A 14,781-nucleotide genomic window follows, 5' to 3' on the forward strand; every position below is an offset into this window, starting at 1 on the left:
CGGCAATCGATGGCAGGACCGGGCTGGGGCCGGTCCCAAGGCCTTGCTGGGCCGCATCCGGCCTGCGGGCCGCAGGTTGCCTACCCCTGATGTATAGTCTTCTTATAGTTTCTTGATTTCGGACACTTCCACCAGCAATGTAAATATGTACCTACCTCTCTTTTACATTTCCAGCAAGTATTTTTGTTATTTTAAAAAAAAAATCGATAATTTATAGGGTGTTAGATATCATCTATATAATGATTTTTTATATTTTCTCTTAGTTCCACACTCGGTGTATATTTTACTTTAATTTGCCATAATTTTTCCCAATATTGCAATTGTATTGGTTCATTTAAGTCTTTTGCCCATTTAACCATGAAATCTTTTATTATTTCATCTTCCAATTCAAATTTACGAATCAAGTTGTATAATTTTGAAATTTGTTTTTTCGGATTTCTTATAATATTTTCCAATTCTAAACCCACTGGTCCTAAACCACTAGTTCTGCTGTCCATCAGGACAATTTCTTTTAATTTTCTATATGCAAACCAGTTACACGTGAACCCCTCGTTTTGTAACTCTTCCTGAGATTTCATTATCCTTTTCCCTTTTTCTAATTTTGTTATGTCTTCATAAGTTACCCAGGAATTTTATTTTAATACTTCTCTTCTAAACATTGCTTCATTGATGGAGGCCCATATTGGAATTTTGGAACACCATTGCTTTTTATATTTCTCCCAAATCTTCAACAGTGATTTCCTAATTAGATGATTTTTAAAGTTCCCATCAAGTTTTATTTTATCACACATTAGATAGCCGTGAAGTCCAAATTTTTAGTCTATTTTTTCCAAATTTAATATTCTTTTTATCCAATCTAATCCAGTCCATTAGCCAATCAAATGTGCATGCATAATAGTACCATTTTAGGTTAGGTAGTGCTAAACCACCTTTATCAATTGAATCCTGTAAAATCTTCATTTTCACCCTTGGTTTTTTATTAATCAAGATAAATTTGGCCAAATCTTGCTCCCATTTTATAAAGGGGGAGTCATTGATTATAATGGGGAGATTTTGAAATTGGAAAACCATTTTCAGTAATACTACCATCTTGACTGATGCAATTTTGCCCAGCCAGGAAATGTTTAGCTTTCCCCATCTTTCCCCATCTTTTTAAATAGCAATCCAAATTTTTTCATAATTATTCCTAAACAAATCTGTATTTTTGTAGTTATAGTAACACCCAAATACTTAACCGCTTTCTCCATTTTGAATCCAGTTTTCTGTTCCAATATTTTCTTTTCTTCTTTAGTCAAATTCATCGTCAAAACGTTTGTTTTCTCTATATTAATCCGGTATCCTACAACTTTCCCAAATTTCTTTAACAATTTTAATAATTGGTCACTACTTTCTATTGGGTTTGATATTGTCAGGACCAGATCTTCCGCATATGCTCTTCATTTGTATTCTTCTCCTTTCAGTTTAAATCCTTCAATCAGTTGAGTTTGTCTAATATTTATCAAGAGTGGTTTCAAAGTCAGTATAAATAAAAGAGGGGACAAGGGACAACCTTGTCTCACCCCTTTATAAATCCTACATGGCTTGTTTTTTTGTCATTTATCAAAATATTGGTTTCTTGTTTATCATATATTGTTTCAATCCATCTTAGAAATTTCTCCCCCGCCTTTATATTTCTTAATACCCCAAAACATGAACTCCCAATTAATATTATCAAAGGCTTTCTCCGCATCTATAAAAAACATTGCCAATTTCTTATCAATTTTGTTTTCATGAATTTCTATAAAATTTAGTAAATTTCTAATGTTGTCTTTTATCATTCTATTAGGGAGAAAGCCACATTGATCTGAATGAATCCAATTACAGAGAACACTTTTTAACCTTGCTGCCAATGTAGACACGAATAATTTGTAGTCTGAATTAAGAAGTTAAATAGGTCTATAATTTTTTGGACTTGTCAAATCTTTTCCTTCTTTTGGTAACAAAATTGTAATTGATTGGGTCCATGTTTGGGGCATTTGACCAATCATGACCTCATTCATCGTTTGAAGTAAGAGTCCACTTAGGTGTTTTTCACATGTTTTAACAAATTCATTTGTAAACCTGTCTGGTCCTGGAGATTTTCCCGTCTTACTTTTGTGTATGGCTTGTGAAAGTTCTTGTGGGGTTATTGGTTTATTCAAAATTTCTCTTTGTTCATCCGTTAATTTCTTCAACTTCGATGACTCCAAATATTTTAGAATTTTTGAATCCTTAACTTTTGGTTTTTTAAAGAGCTCCATATAATAACTTAAAAATATTTTTTTAATTCTGTTCTGATTTCTTATTAAAGCTCCATCATCATTTATGGCCATAACTGTACGCTTTGCTTTTTCTTTTTTTAATTGGTATGCCAGAATTTTCCCTGATTTATTGACCGATTTGAAATGTTTTTGTTTGGTAAATTTTAATTTTTTTCCATTTCCTCTATCATCAAAATTGATATTTATTTTTGTAGATATTTTATTTCTTGTAGGGCCTTTTGGTTTTTGGGGTCATTCTTTAACTCTTTTTCCTTTCTCTCCAATTCTTTATTGAGATTTGTCAATTTATCATTTTGTTTTTTCTTTAATTCCGATACTTTTTAAATCAACCACCCTCTTATTACTGCTTTTAGAGTGTCCCACACTATCTGCACTGATGTTTCTTTGTTTAAGTTTTCCTTAAAATATAATTCAATGTTCTTGTTTAGTTCATTCCCTAATGTCTTGTCTTTCAAAATCGTTGTATTCAATTTCCAATTAAATTCTCTTCTTCCTAATTTTAAGTCTAATTGGACCAGGTTATGATCGGACCAAACCTTTGGTAATATTAACACCATATGTATTTTTTTGATTAGATGAAGTGAGGTCATGATCATGGTAATTCTCGACCATGTTTTATGTGGGTTCAAAAAAAGGTGTAATCTTTATTCGTCCCATTCTTTATTCTCCATGCATTCCCCAAAACCAATGAATCCATCAAATTAAAAAATTCTTGTGGCAACTTCCCTTGATCCTTTTTGATCTTCTTTTCTGAGAATCTATCTACTTTTGGATTCATCACCACATTACAATCACCTAATAATATCAAGGAGTCATATTCCAATTCAATTAGTTTTTCCTTCATTTTTTGGTAAAATTTACTTTTATTTTCTAAAGGGCCATATATACCTACCACCAACATTTTTTTATTTTTATAATTTAACTCAATTATTACAAAGTGTCTTTCAGTATCCCTACACACTTCTTTTGCTTCATACTTTGTGTTAACATATATAACCACTCCTTTCTTTCTAAATTTTGAAGCTGATATAAATTCTTGGCCTAGTTTAGTACATCTCAAGTATTTTTTATCTTTGTCTTTTATTCTAGTCTCCTGTAAACAGGTCACATCTAATTTTAAATTTTGCAAATAATATTTTTTTCCTTGTACGTTCCATGATAATAATTTTAGAAATTCAGCCATTTTCCAAATGTATCTTCTGAGTAAAGACGGAAACTCTTCTTGTAAACTGTTTTCAAGAAAAAATTATTTATGTATTTATTCAATGGAATTTTAATTTGAATCAAAAAAATAGTCAGATTTACTTTAAAATATCTGTACTAATCTTCAGTTAACCCTTCTTTTGTTTCTTCTTGTTCTTCTCTCCTCAGTCTTCTCTCTTCTGCTAGTAGTTCCTGATAGTCCAGGTCTGGAATTGAGATATCTAACGGATTTTTATTCACATCGTCTTCTCCTCCTCCTAAATCTTCTTCCTCATTTCTTTGTGAGTCAAGTAAAAGGTTCTCAGCTAGAGTGCCACCTTGGTCTTTCTTTTCTTTATTGTCACCTGGAGTTTGTTTCTCTTCTTCTTTGTTCAATCCTTTATTTTGTTCTGTGGCACATCTTAAGAAAGTTCTTGCTTGCTCGGGGGAACTAATCCTCACTCTCTTTTTGTTCCACCAGAATGTCAGTCCTTCAGGCACCTCCCCCACACAGAATATCCGCAAGCAAGAAAAATAATAATAATTAATTCGGATTGAAATTCTAACAGTCAGTTCCAATATAGAGCTAAAGTAAAACATTCACAAATGAAAGAAAAAAATTCTCTATATTCAATATTGTCCCTTTAAATGCCATTGAAATATACAGTAATCTCTCTCTCTCTCTCTCTCTCTCTCTAATTTATAACCCCTTTATTAGATTTCCCACTTCCATTAAACCTTAAACTTTCCCCATTTCTATTTCACCCTATTATTTCCTTATTTTCAAAAAAGACAAACCAGAGAAACGAACCTAGGTCGTATTGTTTTCCACTAGAAATTATTTCCAATTTGGTATTCCAACCTGTGACCTTCTACAAATTGTTACTCCCTCCTCTTATTTCCCTCAATGCTTTATACAGTATTAAGTCAGTAAACTATAAAGACTAGTGTCCTTTGCGTTACTCAGTTCCCACACTCTATGGTATCTAACCAGTTGTCTCTTGGCAGCTCACTGGGGGACAGGGAAAGTTCCAGCAAGCAGAGGTCTGGGCGCGTGGCCCAGGCCTCTTCTTTCCCACTTACCTTTCCTCATCCCCCACTGGACTCCAAGCAGCCAGCTGGGGGAGAGGGAAACCACCGGAAAGCAGAGGACTGGGCATGTGGCCCAGGCCTCTGCTTTTCCATTTACCTTTCCTCATCCCCCACTGGACTATAGGGAGCCTCTGATGGAGAGAGAAAGGTCCAGAAAGAAGAGGACTGGGTGCGTTACCCAGGCCTCTTCTTTCCGACTCACCTTTCCTTATCCCACAACGGACTCAAGGCAACCCGCTGGGGGAGAGCAAAAGCTTTGGAAACCAGAAGACTGGGCATGTGGGGCACAGGAAAAGCTCCAGAAAGCAGAAGACTGGGTGCGTGGCCCTGGCCTCTGCTTTCCCACTTACCTTTCCTCATCCCCCACTGGACTCAAAGCAGCCTGCTGGAGGAGAGCAAAAGCTCCAGAAAGCAGAGGTCTGGTCTTGTGGCCCAGGCCTCTTCTTGCCCACCTACCTTTCCTCATCTCCCACCAGACTCCTGCAGCCCGCTGGGGGAGAGGGAAAGCTCCATAGGACTAGGCACATGGCCCTGGCCTCCTCTTGCCCACTCCCTCATCCCCCACCAGACTCCAGGCAGCCTGCTGGAGGAGAGGGAAAGCTCTAGAAAGGAGAGGACTGGGTGCCTTGTCCAGGCCTCTTCTTTCCCACTTACCTTTCCTCATCCCCCACCGGCTTCCAGGCAGCCCACTGGGGAGAGGGAAAGCTCCAGAAAGCGGAGGACTGGGTGCATTGTCCAGGCCTCTTCTTTCCCACTTACCTTTCCTCGTCTCCCACCGGACTCCAGGCAGCCTTCTGGGGGAGAAGTAAAGCTCCAGAAACCAGAAGATTGAGTGCATGGGGGAGAGGGAAACCTCCAGAAATGGTCAAGCCATTTGGTGGGTGTTGTTGTTCGGTTTTTAGAGGTCCTGCTTTTTCCTGTGTTAACAGGACTTGAAAAGATAGTCTTAAGACATGAAACATTTCATAGTCGCTGATAAGTTGGAGATGGGCCTCCACAAACCTAGGGGGAAATAACTACAAATTTCCCCCCTAGATTTATGAAAATTTCATAAAGGAAAATGCATCAGAATGATTAGGAACAGAAACCATCAGCCTAGCCTTGATTGAACTGCATGCCAGTAAAAACACATTCCCGACTTTCCTCCAAATTGTTTTCCTTCTTACTTAATGCCATTGTGACCTCGACATCACATCTCCTTTCCTTTTGACTCACTTCTTCCAAACCAGCAATGAAACTTGATTTGCTTGCTGGTCTGCCTAACATAAGAGATGACTCCAAGTGAAAGCTGGAGAGACCCTTCCCACTTTATGGCTGATAGATATGAAGAGCTGAAGTTATGTTCCTTCAGAGGCATCAGTTGGGTTGGTTTCGTGACCATGGAGGGAATTTAGCTCCCAGAAACATGAGTTTTCCTTAAACCCAAAGACGACAGCTTTCCAGGCAGACTCAGTTCTCCAGGTTAGTATTCTGCACTTCTTTTCTAGTCCCACCCCCATTCCTCCATTTTTTCTGCAAACCAACAGCTGTGCAGTGATGCTTCTTCTCCTCCGTCTTGCAGACTTGGATGACAACAGAAGGACTGAAGCTCCACAATACAGGAAAGCTGAGTATACGTGGGCACAACATCCCATCATGAACAAAAAGGTGAAGCAAAAGTTTTGATCCTAAAATTTCTGGAAGCCATTTGCAATCTCACCCTTTTCTTTTCATAAACTATAAACACTATGTAACAAATTGTTTTCATTGCAGTATAACAGGTTTCTGCAGATAAATGAGGAGAGGTCATCAAAAAAGCCCATTAATTCATACAATCATCTCAGGAGACGTTAACTTCAAAGAAACTATCAGAAGGTAAATGATGTACAAGAATGAAAGCAGTGACTCCAGAACATTTAAGAATAACTGAGAACATAACAGAATTTAAACTTCAAGGAAACTGTCACAAGGTGAGTGATGTCCAGAAATGAACCCTGTGGATGCAGAAAAAGGCTTATTCTTTGAGCCTTAAGGTAAGAAGGAATAAGTTTGGCCTGAACAAGAGTTGTTGGTGGTCTGTGGTCCTTGCTGACATGCCCAGGGTAGCACTGGCCGCCACTTTTGGGGTCGGGAAGGAATTTTCCTCCAGGGCAGATTGGCCAGAGATCCTGGAGGTTTTTCGCCTTCCTCTGGGCATCCAGCAGCATCCACCTGTTAAGATGTTTGAAAAATTAATGTATTTTTTTACTGTTGTTGATAACTGCCTTCAAGTTGACTTTGACTCATGGTGATCCCATGGGTGAAACACTCTCTAAGCTCCTCCATCCTCAACCATTCTGCATACCTTTTCATGCTTTGAGCTATAGCCTCTTTAACTGAGTTTATGCATCTGGTATGTGATCCACCTCTTTTTCTCCTATCCTCTACCATTCCAAGCATTATTGTCTTCTCTAGTGAGTTGTGCCTTTTCATAATGTGACTAAAATATGACAGCCTTAGTTTGTGCATCCTGGCTTCTAGGGAGAGTTCATACTTTATGTATTTCCATATCCATGTCTTCCTGACCATCCATGGTGTCCACAGCATTTTTCTCCAGAACAACATCTCAAATGAGCTGATTTTATTTCTTTCAGCTCTCTTCACTCTCCATCTCCCACCTCCATAGATGGTGATGGGAAATACAATGGTATGGATGATGCTTTCTTTAGTGTTCAGTGTTATAGCTTTGCATTTTTTGATCTTATCTGATTCTTTCATAGCTGCCCTTCCCAATCCTAGTCTTCTTCTGATTCCTTGAATGCAATTTCTGTTCTGATTGTTGATGGATCCAGGATATGAGAAGTCTTTGCCTTTTCTAATGTCATCATTTTCTAGACTGAATTTATGCAAGACCCCTGTGATCCTTGCTGTTGTAAAATCCTGCCAAGATGAAGTTGGCAGAGAACAACAAGCCTCTGAAAGAAAATTAATAAAAGATATTCATAGGGAATTTTTGAAATATGAAGCCCGCTTTTGAAAGAAGATATGCTACAAGGTCTTCAGAGATCCACATTACAAAACTTTTACCATTTGGAAATGGGGGATAGCAAGACGTCGAATATTGCTTGCTGCAAAATTATACTCCAGTAAGAGAGTATTTGCTGATCCATTTTTTAAAAATATAATTAGCAGCGCTGTTTATGAAATTTAAAATAACATTTAGAAGAAACATCACGCTGTCCAGACAGGATGGCTTTTCTTTGATGATGATGATGGATCCTGGAGGATGCCAGCATGTCTTCTACATGGAGAGATGGAAGGAGGGAGCTTCATCATTTGCTTACATAAGGAAGGCTCTTGTCGACATGCCCAGGGTAGCACTGGCCGCCATTTTTGGGGTCGGGAAGGAATTTTCCTCCAGGGTAGATTGGCTGGAGATCCTGGAGGTTTTTCGCCTTCCCCCGGGCATCTGGCAGGGGTCACATGTTAGGCTGTTTGAGAGATTCATAGTCATCAAATTAAACTTCAGTTTGGCAAGTTTTAAAATTATAACTTGTCAAACTGAACCTGGCAAATAGACATAACAACCATAATGCAAAATTAATAAAAATCAGAACCTTGGAAGTAGTTCTGTTTCTTTCTCTTTTGTTTCTTCATTTTTGTGCTTAAAAATACAGTTGTGGTACTGCTCTTGAGTTCAGTTCAGAGAGAACAACATTGCTTCTCCCCTTAGGTGGAACTTTGTGTCATTTTAGAAATCATAGGGCTCTCAGACTGTTGTCCCTCTCACTTGCTCTGTCCTGGAAAAAAAATGTTCAGGAAGAGAGGAATTTGCAGCAGCTTCAATTCTACCAAACAAGTTAGATTTGACACTGCTTGAACTGCCATGGCTCCATCCTATGAAATCCTGGAATTTGTTGTAATGCCAGCACCCTCTGACAGAGAAGGCTAAACAGCTCATAAAACTACAAATCCCCAAATTCCATAAAATTGAGACATGGTAGTTAAAGCAGTCTCAAACTTTTGCAGTGTAGATGCATCTCAGGGGGAAGTTTGGGATTCCACATGCGTTCTAAACTAGAACTCCCTGGCAAGGAATTTTAAGTCCATCACCAAACTACAAATCCCAGGATTTCATAGGGCGTAGCCACAACAGTCACACTGATATCAAACTGCCATTGGTGTGCAATATGCATTCACCCACATTCAAAATAGCGGACTGTATAAAGCAGGACACATGCTTGAAAAATATCCTGGTATGGTTCACCTTTTCCTATAACATACTCTCCCTATCAGTTTTGGAATTTCAGATACCAAAAAACTGAACAGACTGCAGAGTTTAAAAGGCCATAGATACCAGCTGCGGAAACAGATAAGAGTTTAGGAAACAACCCTTCCAGATCAGATCTGTTCATACAAGAGTCAGGTAGTTGGCTATAGGAAAAAACCACAAGAAGGTTAATGTGTTCAGCAAAAACACCATCCTGCTTCTAAGACTAAATGACAAGGAGCTAAAGAAATTAAAATAATATCTTTTTAAAAAGAGGAAGGTGGGGCAGGGGATGGGAGGAGTGAGTCAGAAAAAAAAAGGGTTTTAGAAAAGAAATCCCCCCATCAGCATTGTTCAGAGCTCTTCACAAGTTCCTTCAGGTCCTTCACAAGTGCAAGTTCCTTGAGATCTGGTTGAGAACAAACCATCATCTATTCTGTGCCATACAGCCAGGGATTGTGGACCAAGGGAATCTAAGAATTAGTAACCTCCCGATGGAAAGATACTGGGTGCAAAAGAACATGAGCTTCCGGCAGGGAAGAATCCTTCTGCCACTGCTGCATTTTGCTTTCCTGTTTATAGGTGAGTTGACTTTTTCAAGAGATCATGCCCTCCTTATTGCTCTGCTGGAAGAATCCTGCTCTAGGTCTAGAACTGTCCTCTGGGATCTGTCTCAAGTGGGAAATTGGCAAGTATGTTTTGCCCCAAAGTGCCAGGGATGTGGAGCCAATGGCTTGAGGACCTCCCCACATCCACAGCCCATCACTTTCAATAGCACTGATCTAGAACAACGTTCCTCAAAGGGATGGCCATCTGACAGCACCTCAGCTACTGGTCCTTAGCAAGTTTCCAATAAAGAAAGAAATATATTGGGCCCTTGGCATCTGCTGGGGTTTGGTACCAGGATGCCACCGTGGATACCAAAATTTGTGGATGCTCAAGTCCTACTAAATATAAGGGCATAGTATAATGGTGTCTCTTATATAAGATGGGGGGAAAAACAGGTTTGCTTTTTGGAATATATATATATACTGTATGTATATATAACATTTTCAAGCTGCGGGTGGCTGAATCTGTGGATAAAGAATCCATGGATATGGAGGGCCAGCTGTAATTGTATCCAATGGACCAAAATTTAGTGCAAGTTATTGGCACGTTGGGGGGGAAATATTGCCTGTGTCTCACACCTTATAGCCTGAGAGAAGCAGTGGTCAAAGTAATCTGTCTGCTATATTGAATGATAGCAAGTAAAAGGAGGTTATAAAATGAGGAAGATAATAAGGAGGAAAACATACCTTTCTCATAACCGCATTTTACTTGCTATCATTCGATATAGCAAGTATCTATGTAGATCATAACACTGCCCTTCGACTATCACATGTTATAGTTATGTACTTTGGGGATCTAGAATGAGGTATAGCTAACTAGTACTTGAGCTGCCAGCTAACCAGGAAAAAATCTGGGCTTCAGGTGTATTTTTGCATTAGAGAGAGTTGTCTGAAAAGTAGAGGGAAAAACTATTCACTGTTTCCGTACTCTTGCTTTCTACCTGCCTAGATTAGGATAATTGTCTACTCTGTTCCTTACTCTCTTCCATCAAATTTCTTCGGTTCTGCTCCATGGGCCTATCATCACTTTGGGCCCCATATCCCATTGGCAGACTCTGCAAAACACCACAAAGCATTATTTTATTTATTTATTTATTTATTTGAAGTATTTGTACCCCGCTCTTCAGCTACAAAGGCTCTCAGAGCGGCTTACAATTTTTTTAAAAAATATTTTTTATTTAATCTTATTACATACATACATTTATCCAAATAGAAAACTAAATATAAAAAATTACAAGCAGACTAAATAAACAACAAAAGAAAAAAGAAAAAAGAAAAAGAATAAAGATAAAGAAAAAGAAAAAGAAAGGGGGGAAAAAGGGGAAAAAGTCTAAAAAAATCTTCCTTTCCCAACAGAGTCCTGGAATTTCTTCATTACTCAATATCTGATATCCTATTAGTAATTAATAATTAATTATTTAAATGTACAATAGCTCCCAACTTATATCATAAAGTACTATTTCAAAAAGTAACATTAATTTTCCTATATACTTATTTTAAGCAAGCTTCACATACTTGTATATTCAGTCTTTAAAACTCATAATCATTATATTACCCCATTCTTTGCTGATATATTCCAACATCTGTTCCCAGCTTTGTATACATTTCTCTAACTTATTATTTTTAATTAGACATGTCAGTTTGTCCAAATTCGCCAATTCCAATAATTTTATTATCCAGTCCTGTACTGTTGGCAAACTTGAATTTTCCATTTGTTTGCAAATTCTAATCTGGCTGCTAGTATCATATAATATAAATGTCTTTCCTTTGATTTCTTTAGGCCATCATTTAGCATAATTAACAAATATAATTCTGGGGTTATTTTAAAATTTATATTCAATATTTTTTCAATTTCAGAGTGCATTACACTCCAATGTTTTTTTTTACTTTTTTGCATGACCACCATTGGTGGTAGAAAGAACCTTTTTCCTCTGAACACTTCTGGCATGAAGGATTTACATGTATATACATTTTTGATAACTTTTCATGGGTCATATACCACCTATATAGTGCATTTTGAGTATGTTTTCTTTTAAATTTTGTGCTAGTCAAATCTTAATTGTTTTTCCCCCCAGACCTTTTCCCACTTATTTATTTCTACACAGTATCCAAGATTTTTTGGCCCATTGGGTCATTTAATCCTTAACGTATTCTTCCCCAGTCTCCCATTTTAATAATATTTTATATATTTTAGAAAGAATTTGATCTTTTTCTTTCTCCAAAACTTTTTCTAGTTCTGTTAACGTCCCTCCTATGCCATTCTCTCTCATTTCTATTCTTAATTTTTCTCTTAACTGCCTATAGTCAATGCCCCATTATCACCTTCTCTTTTAATTCTTCTTGTGATAATATTTTAATTTGGTCTCCTTGCTGATTAATTAAATCTCCAAATATTATCCAGCTATCCTTCATAAAAATTTCTTTTTTGAACAGGGCTTCATGTGGGGAAATCCAAATTGGTTTTTGTGGTGAACATCTTCTTTTATAGATTTTCCATATCTATAATAAAGATCTCCTAACAAAGTGATTATTAAAATCTTTACTTACTTTCTCTTTATCAAACCAAAAGAGAGGCATGCCATCCGAATCTTAATTCATCACCCTCCAAATTTAATAAGTCGGTATTTTTCAGAGTAATCTAGAGTAATCCATAAAAGGCATACTGCTCTAAAATACTGTATAGTTTTAAAGAGCAGCACACAAATTTTTAATTAGACAGTTCCCTGCCCTCAGGCTTACTTATAATAGGTTTACTTATAGAACAGTAAGATGAATTTTGTTTTACAGGATCTTTGAAAACCTAAAATTAGGCAAGTCTTGACAAATGCTTCAAGTAAGACTTAAGAGTCAGAGCAGAATATGTCCTGCCACCGAATTTTCTGAAGCCATGGGAGCCAGAAACGTATTTTTCAAATATAAACGAAAAAGACTTTAGATTCTGAATGTTGTGCTATATACTATACTTGGTTAGTAGTTTATTGGGCATAAGGAAAGAAACAGAAACCACTGATTAAGGGCTTCTTTCAGACTTGTTATTTCTTTTGTTCTTACATCAAATCATTGTCTTCATACTTATTTACTACAGACTTTTTTCAATAGGCAATAAGTACTATACTAAGTAAGTCAGTAGGCAGTCTCCTGCTTCTTTATTATAGTATTGTATAAGAAGCACAACCAGAACACCTGCCTTTTCACTATGACAACCCTTTGTACACCTTCAAAGAAGTGTTCCCTCATATTCTGTAATTTTCCACTTTATGAGCTTAAAGTAGTACAAGTAAGAATTTCGGGCGGTGTTATGGGGGATCTAGCAGTCACATAAGATTACACATATTCACTAGCAGGGCAATCCTATCCTTGATTTCTACTAGTCAAACAAGGGAAAGGTTGCCATGTTTACCAATGCTGGCAGAACTCCAAATTACACTAACATTTTAACTCTATGTCAGCAGGGAATTATGCTTGCCAAGGGCTAGGCCAGCAGAAGATACAAAGGCCTTAGCTTGACTACTATTAAGGAGTTGCCATCTATAATGATAGGACAATGTACTAATCCTGCTGCTTCTCCCTTTCCTTCTGGAATGATCATCACTGGCAAGATTCCCAAACAATGGACTTTTCTTTGTAGAGGCCACATTCCCATCTCCAAGGAGCATGGTTTCAGCCTCCTGTGTGTATGCATATACAGTACTGAATGTTTTTGTAAAGAACTGGAGTGTTACTGCTTGGAAAGAACAATCAGCCTGTTTTCAGCTATTTTGACACTGAAATGTGTTTATGTTAGTTCCTGCTTATTTCAATCCATTTCAGGCCTATCTTCTGAAGAAGTACAGAAAAGGTAACACATTTGGGCTGTTGTAAAATTTGTAATTGGATCTTCTACTTGAATGTGGGACTTTTCATAGAATTCAGACATTCATGTATAGAATCATAGAGTTGGAAGAGACCACAAGGGTCATCCAGTCCAACCCCCTGCCATGCAAGAAATCACAATCAAAGCATCCCTGACAGATGACCATCCAGCCTCTGCTTAAAGACCTCCAAGGAGGGAGACTCTGAGGGAGTTGTTCCACTGTCAAACAGCCCTTACTGTCAAGAAGTTTCTCCTAATGTTGAGGTGGAATCTCTTTTCCTGGAGCTTGCACCCATTGTTCCATGATCTAATTTCTGCAGCAACAGAAAACAAGCTTGCTCCATCCTCAATGTGACACCCCTTCAAATACTTTAAAAGGGCTATCATATCACCCCTTAACTCTCTTCTCCAGGCTAAACATACCCAGTTCCCCATGTCCTTCCTCATAAGGCATGGTTTCTAAACCCTTCACCATTTTAGTCACCCTCCTCTGGACACGCTCCAATCTGTAAACACCTGTAACCCCGATTCGATCCAACCGGGAGAGGCGGGGAAACATAAATAAAATTTTATTTATTATTTATTATTATCCTTTTTGAATTGTGGTGCCCAGAACTGGACACAGTATTCCAGGTGAGGCTTGACCAAGGCATAATAGAGTGGCACTATTATTTCCCTTGGTCTAGACACTATACTTCTATTGATGCAGCCTAGAATCGCATTGGCCTTTTTAGCTGCCACATCAAACTGTTGACTCATGTTCAACTTGTGGTCTACTAGGACTCCTAGATCCCTTCCACACATAGTATCACTCAGCCAGGTGTCCCCCATCCTATATCTATGCATTTTAATTTTTTTTGCCCTAAGTGCAGCACCTTACATTGCTCTGTGTTGAAATGTATTTTGTTAGCTTTGGCCAAGCTTTATAATCTATTAATTCATTTTGCATTTTGATGCTGTCCTCTGGAGTACTAGCTATTCCTCCTAATTTGGTGCAAATATAGCATCTGCAAATTTTATAAGCGTGCTCTCTATTCTTTCATCCAAGTCATAAAGATAAAGATGTTGAATAGCACTGGCCCAGGACAGAACCCTATGGCACCCTATGAAGAGTAGCCATTGCTGAGCACCCTTTGGGTTCAGCTGATCAACCAATTACAAATCCATTTAACGGTTGCCTTCTCTAGTCCACATTTTACTAGCATGTTTGCAAGATTGTCATGGGGAACCTTGTCAAAGGCCTTACTGAAATCACGGTATGCAATATCCACAGTATATATACAATAAAAGATATACTGGACACACACAGAGAGACAGAGTTGTCCCTCCACATTTGCGGCTTTGACTTTTGCAGCTTTGATTATTCATCACTTTGATTAACATGTTCTCTCTAGGAATCTCTAGATCCTCCAGTGCGACTGTGCTGGAAGCTAGCCATGGAGTCACACTGGAGGACCTAGAAATTCCTAGAGAATTGTAGGTCCTCCAGCATGAGTCTATGGTGAAATTCCAATGGAT

The sequence above is a fragment of the Sceloporus occidentalis genome, unplaced genomic scaffold (assembly GCF_023333645.1).
Source record: "Sceloporus occidentalis isolate IW3139 unplaced genomic scaffold, rSceOcc1.0.p SCAF_3, whole genome shotgun sequence".
Taxonomy (NCBI): Eukaryota; Metazoa; Chordata; class Lepidosauria; order Squamata; family Phrynosomatidae; genus Sceloporus; species Sceloporus occidentalis.